The sequence below is a fragment of the Mesoplodon densirostris genome, chromosome 2 (genome assembly GCF_025265405.1).
Source record: "Mesoplodon densirostris isolate mMesDen1 chromosome 2, mMesDen1 primary haplotype, whole genome shotgun sequence".
Classification (NCBI taxonomy): Eukaryota; Metazoa; Chordata; class Mammalia; order Artiodactyla; family Ziphiidae; genus Mesoplodon; species Mesoplodon densirostris.
The window spans coordinates 23,876,135-23,882,436 of NC_082662.1; positions in this window are offsets into that span (position 1 = coordinate 23,876,135).

Below are 6,302 nucleotides of genomic sequence, written 5' to 3' on the forward strand. Positions count from 1 at the left end.
CATTTTGTGATCTTTGATGTCCTATTTTTACATCTTCATGCTTATCTTTTTACTGTTTATTGAAGTTTTATTTGCTTTTATAGTTTTTTTAATCTACATACTGGCTTATTAAGTGATCTTCAATCCTTACTATATATTTGCCTTTCCTATTGGGATTTTTCCTACAGATTCTTGCTTCTTTTCCATCTAGATAAGACCCTTCAATATTTCTTTTAGGGTAGGTTTAGTATTGCTGAGTTCTTTTAGTTTTTGCTTGTCTGAGAAATTCTTTCTCTCCTTCTATTCTAAATAATAATCTTGCTGAGTATCCTAGATTGCAGGTTTTTCCCTTTTAGGACTTAAATATATCATGCCCCTCCCTTCTTGCCTTCAAAATTTCTGCAGAGAAATCAGATGATAGCCTTATGAGGGTTCCTTTGTAAATGACTTTTTTCTCTTGCTGCCTTTAGAATTCTCTCTTTAACTTTTGCCATTTTAATTATATGTCTTGGTGTGGGACTGTTCAGGTTCATCTTGTTTGGGACCCTCCCTGCTTCCTGTACCTGGATATCTGTTTCCTTCTTTAGGTTTGGGAAGTTTTCAGCCATAATTTCTTCAAATACATTTTTGATCCCCTTTTCTCTCTCTTCTTCTAGAACCCCTATTATGCATAGGTTGGCATGTTTTCTATTATTCCATAGATCTTGTATGTTGCTTTCATTCCCCCCTGCCCCCCCCATTTTTCTGTCTGCTGTTTTGATTGGGTATTTCTATTATTCTGTCTTCCAGGTCACATATTTATTTTTCTTTGTCATTTATTGGCTATTCATTACTTCTAGATTGCTTTTTATCTCAGAAATTGAATTATCTGTTTTGACTGGTTCATCTTTATAGTTCTACCTCCTTGATACAGTGCTCTGCATTGATATCAATAATCTTTCTTCATTCAGTTAACACTTTTATTACCACCTTTTTGAACGTGGGGTCTAGTAGACTGGTGAGCTTTATTCCACTGTTTGTTCTTTCAGGGTATTTCTTTTGTTCTTTTAATTGGGAATAGTTCTTCTGCCTTTTATTTTACTTAACTTTCTCTGTCTCTGTGAATTTAGGAGAAACAAGATATCTAGTGTGGTCTTGAAGGGGTGTTTTTGTGTGGGAATGTCCCTGCGTGGACTGTGTGTGTCCAACATCTTTGGTGCGAGGGCTGGTTTTGATATGGATGCCAGCCACGTCTTTCCTCAGGTGTGCTGGCTGATAGGGGGTGTGGCTGGTGTTGGAGGATCTAAAGCCTGTGCAGGGTGAGAGGCAGGACTTCCTCTCTGCTCCATGGCTGTTGTTGCCCTTTCCTTCCCCTGTTGTTGTTGTTCCAGATCTAGTGCAAGGCTGTGGCGTGGAGTGGGCAGGGCTGGAGTGTTAGCTAGGCTGGCAGTCAGGGCACTGTGGTTGCAGGAATCAAGGTGTTCATGCTGCTGCCAGAGATCTCGGTTGCCTCTGTGGCGGACCTTTCCCAGGACCTGTCTGCCCTAGATCCAGCACCAAGCTGTGGTGTGGAGTGAGCAGGGCTGGAGCGTTCACTAGGCTGGGAGACTGAATGTGGCATGCTGGCTGCAGTGTCTCCTGTGGTGCTGTCACAGGAATAAGCACTGACTGTGGCCTATGTCACCCCACCCAGACCACACCCCAGGCCCCCAAGCTGTCTCTGCATCCTTTCTCAGGGCCCAGCTGGCTCAGATCGTGCACCAAGCTGTGGTGTGGAGTGAGCAGGGCTGGGGCGTTTGCCCTGCTTGGATTGGGGAATGTGGCAAGGTGGCAGCTGCCAGTGCAGAGTCTGTCTGTTCTGATTGTTGGCAAGCCAGCACCCATGCACTCTTCACGAGTAGAGTCTAGGCTTCTCTTGCCCTTCTGTCCTTGCAGTTCTCCCAGTAGCCAAGGGGGCTTGTCTCCTCCCTGTAGGACTCCAGACTGGGCTATCCAGTCTGTGACTCAACCTGCTTTCTCCCCAGGATGAGGGTCCAACCTTGTGGACTTCTCTTCCTTTCAGATCCCTCTGAGGGCTGGAGGTCCCGACCGTATGCTTTCTGTCTGTCCTACCTGGTTACGTGGAAATCTTTCTTGCAACTTCGGTTGTATAGGAGTTCTCTGGTCACTTTTCAGTGAGAATTGTTCCACATGTAGATATTTTTTTGATGTGTTCGTGGAGGGGGAGGTGAGCTCCATGTCCTCCTACTCCACCATCTCGAGCTGATCAAATCCGTGTTCCTGATATTTGTAATTGTGTCTTCTTTTTTTATTGGTTAGCCTAGGTAGAAGTTTTATCAGCTTTCTCAAAGGCTCAGCTTTTGGTTTTGTTGATTTTGTTTCCTGCTTTACCTTTTTGTTTCCTGTTGATTTCCTGCTTTTAATTTCATTGATTTCTGCTCTAATTTTTCTTTCCTCTGCTTACTTTAGACTTAATTTTGCTTTTTCTAGTTCCCTGAAGCAAAAGTTTAGATTATTGGTTTCAGCTCTTCTTTTCTAATAGATGCATTTAATGCTGTAAATTTCCCTCTAAGCATTGCTTTTGCTGCATCCCACAAATTTTGATAAGTTATAGTCTCATTTAGCTCAAAATATTTCTCTTGAGACTTCTTTGATCCATGTGTCATTTAGAAGTGTGTTGTTTAATCTCCAAGTACTTTGGGATTTTCCAGCTATCTTTCTGTTGATTTTTCTAGATTAACTCCATTATAGTCTGAAAGCATACTTAGCATGATGTTATCATCACTGTCAATTAGATCCAGTCTTGATGGCACCATTCAGTTCCACTATGTCCTTCCTGATTTTTCTGCCTGCTGGATCTTTCAGTTACTGATAGAGAGATGTTGAAGTCTTCTGTAAAGGGGATTTGTCTCTTTCTCCTTACAGTTGTTTTTGCCTCATATATTTGATGCTTTGTTAGGTGCATACACATTAGTCATATCTTCTTGGAGAATTGACCTCTTTGTCATTATGTAGTGCCTTTCTTTATCCTTGATAATATTCCTTGCTCTTAGGTCTGCTTTGTCTGAAATGTAGCTACTCCAGCTTTCTTTTGATTAGTATTACCATGATATCTTCCTCTACACCTTTACTTTTACTATGTCTGCAAGAACCCTCCCCCCCACCCCCACCGCCTTTTTTTTTTTTTTTGGCCACACTGCGCAGCTTGTGGGATCTTCGTTTCCCAATCAGGGATTGAACCCGGGCCCTTGCAGTGAAAGTGCCAAGTCCTAACCACTGGACTGCCAGGGAATTCCCAAGAAACCCATTTTAAATATAAGGACAACATATAGTTGGGTCTTGTTTTTAAATCCACCAACAGCCAGTCTTTTAATTATTTAGAACATTGACATTTGAAATGATTACTGATATAGTTTATCTACATTTGTTACTGTTTTCTATCCATTACCTTGTTCTCTGTTCCTATTTTTGTCTTTCATTCTTTTTGGGGGGAGGTGAGGAAGGTTAAGTATGGAAAGAAGGGTACTTGTGAATTTTGAGCATCCTGTTGAATGATAGTGGGCATTTGTATTTCTTTGGCTGCTTCCTATTTTGGGGAAATTCCTTATTGAGTGCATTTTTGTGGGCATTAATGCACTGCTTCCCACTGTAGAAGCTAAAATGAGCCGTCCTCCTTCTCATCACTCTTTGGCATCTAGAATCTGGGATGATGACCTGGGCTTGGCCAAGTGGGCACTCCCTGGCAGGCCTTTGAGTATTGATGAAGTGACAAAGCAATTAAAATTTAATCACAGCAGTGGGCTAGTGGCATTGTCCTGCAGCAACTTAGAAATTTTTAAGGAAAGCAGATTCTTGTAGAAACCCTGCTTGACTTGAACCTGAGCTCAAATCCTGGCTGTTGCGACTTCAAGCAAATGTTTTCTTGTATCACAAATGATAAAAATTTACAAAAAGAAAGAGAAATCTAGAGATGCACTTTAGCACTAATGTGCTACATTGGGCAAACCCCTTCTCCTCCCTGAACTTTTGTCTTCAGCTTTTATGTGCATTATTACATAGTTCACTTTAAAACACGTAGCTCATAGATGCTGGTAGGTGAATTAATCAAATTTAGGGTGTTCCTCTTTCAGCTTCCCAAGGTCTTTCTTTCACTGGACCACGGGTGGGTGGGAGGGGGGAGACAGGCATTACGTAACTTTAGTCTCAAATGTTACTGCTACCCTGGGCTCAATTTGTTGTCATGGGGAAACAATGCAGTCAAGAACAAGCTGCATTTAGAAAACTTTTTCTAAGGGGTGGCAGGAGAGTCTGTTTGCAGTGATTTGCCAAAGACAGTGAACACTGGCCCACAGAAGACAGTACTGAGACCATTATGGGCCAAGCCCTATGATCCGTCTTCAAAGCAATGTATGTTTCATGAGAAGGGGGGGACTTCCCTGTCTTGTTCATATTCTATTCTCAGTGCCTTAGAACATTGCTTGGCCCACAGAAGGCACTAATGTTAACCTAACGTTGTTGGGGGTGGGTGGACATCACGCCGGAGTCTCTTCATCTGTGACTGAGCCTAACAATACTGATCCCAGGATGGTGCTGAGAACAAGATGCAAAATGACTCTGGAAGTTCTAATCCCTGGTGCATGTTTGGAACTCAACAGATGAGTTTTCATCTCTCTTGTTTTTCTCTCTTTTCACTCAGAATTTAATATAAATGAATTTTAAAATTGCTGGGAAAAAATGACTGCAAATGCATTCTATGTACACATGGAACTTCTATACCATTATACTTAGGGATCACGTATGCTAATAAGTTCATCGGTTAGAATTAATGTGCCTTAAACATTTAACGAGAACTTTCCAATGCTTGTGATATTGACAAAGTTTATTAAATTATGTAAACACAATTGTCTAAAATATGAATGAATAGGAACAACGCTTGGAAGAGAATTTGGGAAAATAAAGTTGTGTGAAATTAAGGTGAATTTTTAAAAACTAGGCTTAAGGGAGTTCCCTGGTGGCCTAGTGGTTAGGATTTGGCACTTTCACTGATGTGGCCCAGGTTCAATCCCCGGTTGGGGAACTGAGATCCCTGCAAGCCACGTGGCACAGCCAAGATTAAAAAAAAAAAGAGGAAGGCTGAAAAAATTTTTAACTTGGAAAAAACAAAAAAACCAAGAAACGTTCCCATCCTTACAGGGAAAAAATTAGGGAATGTTGAATTCTTGTCACCTACTGGAGACCAACGTAAGATCTGAGGCCGTGGGAATTCTACTGGTTGGAGTTATCACCTTGTCACCATGACACAAGAATGCAGGGAAAGCTCCAGGGAGATAAAGCGAGGTTCCTTGGTCTGGCTTCCCTCTGTTCCTTAAATGCCAAGTTTCCCCAACTGAACCCCCTCTCCCTCATCTTCCCCATTCCTCAGAAAGGCGTCACCATCTTGATCACCTCTGACAGTTCCTTTCCCCAGGTCACCTGCTGATCTCTCTTGTTCCCTCCTGTTACTGCCTCTGTTCAGGCCCCAGAGCATCTGCACTTACCGCTGGTCTCCCTGCCTCCGCTCTCTCACATCACTTACCGTCAGATCCACCTTCCACAGCACAGCTCTACAACCCGATCCTCGATATTCAAGTATCTTCTATGTAACTCAAGGGCCAAATTCCTCCTCCTCGTATTTAAAGTCATCTAATGTGATCCACTTGGCCAAACTTGCTTCTCATTCCCCATTATCAAAGTCCACGTTCCTTGAGCGCCCATGCCCGGGGCTTTCCCAGCTCCGTGGCTTTGCTCCGCAGATGTTTCTTTCAACAGGAAGGCCTCCCACCCCAACATCTCCAAAGGGTCAGCCTAAGTGTTGTCTCCTCCGAGATGTCTCTAAACCCAGATGAAGTTCCAACTCCCTTCTCTGAATGCCCACTTTACCCCAGTGGTGTTTATCATTTGCAACCAGATCACAAACTCCAGGAGGGCAAGAAACACTTGACTGTGTCTTCCCAGCATGTTGTACAGGGTATGGTCCATAGAAGGCAACAGGACAGCATTTTCAATCTAGGAACAGCCCCCAGTACGTCCACAGGCAGCAGTCTGGAAAGGGGCTCTCTCTCCTCCCAAGCTTGTCACAGCCTGTCACACAGGCCCTCCAGCTTCCCTCCTGCTCTGATCGATGCCTCTCTACAGTGCCTCAACGGTGGAGACCAGATCAGAACCACTCTATGTATCTCTGGAACCTCCTATAGAGATAGGTCAGACAAGTAACGCAGAGAGTGAGTGGGACATGGGTAATCCTGAATGGTTTTTCTTCCTGGTTTTGATTAATCCAAATGCTAAGGCGATGAGGTATCCTACAC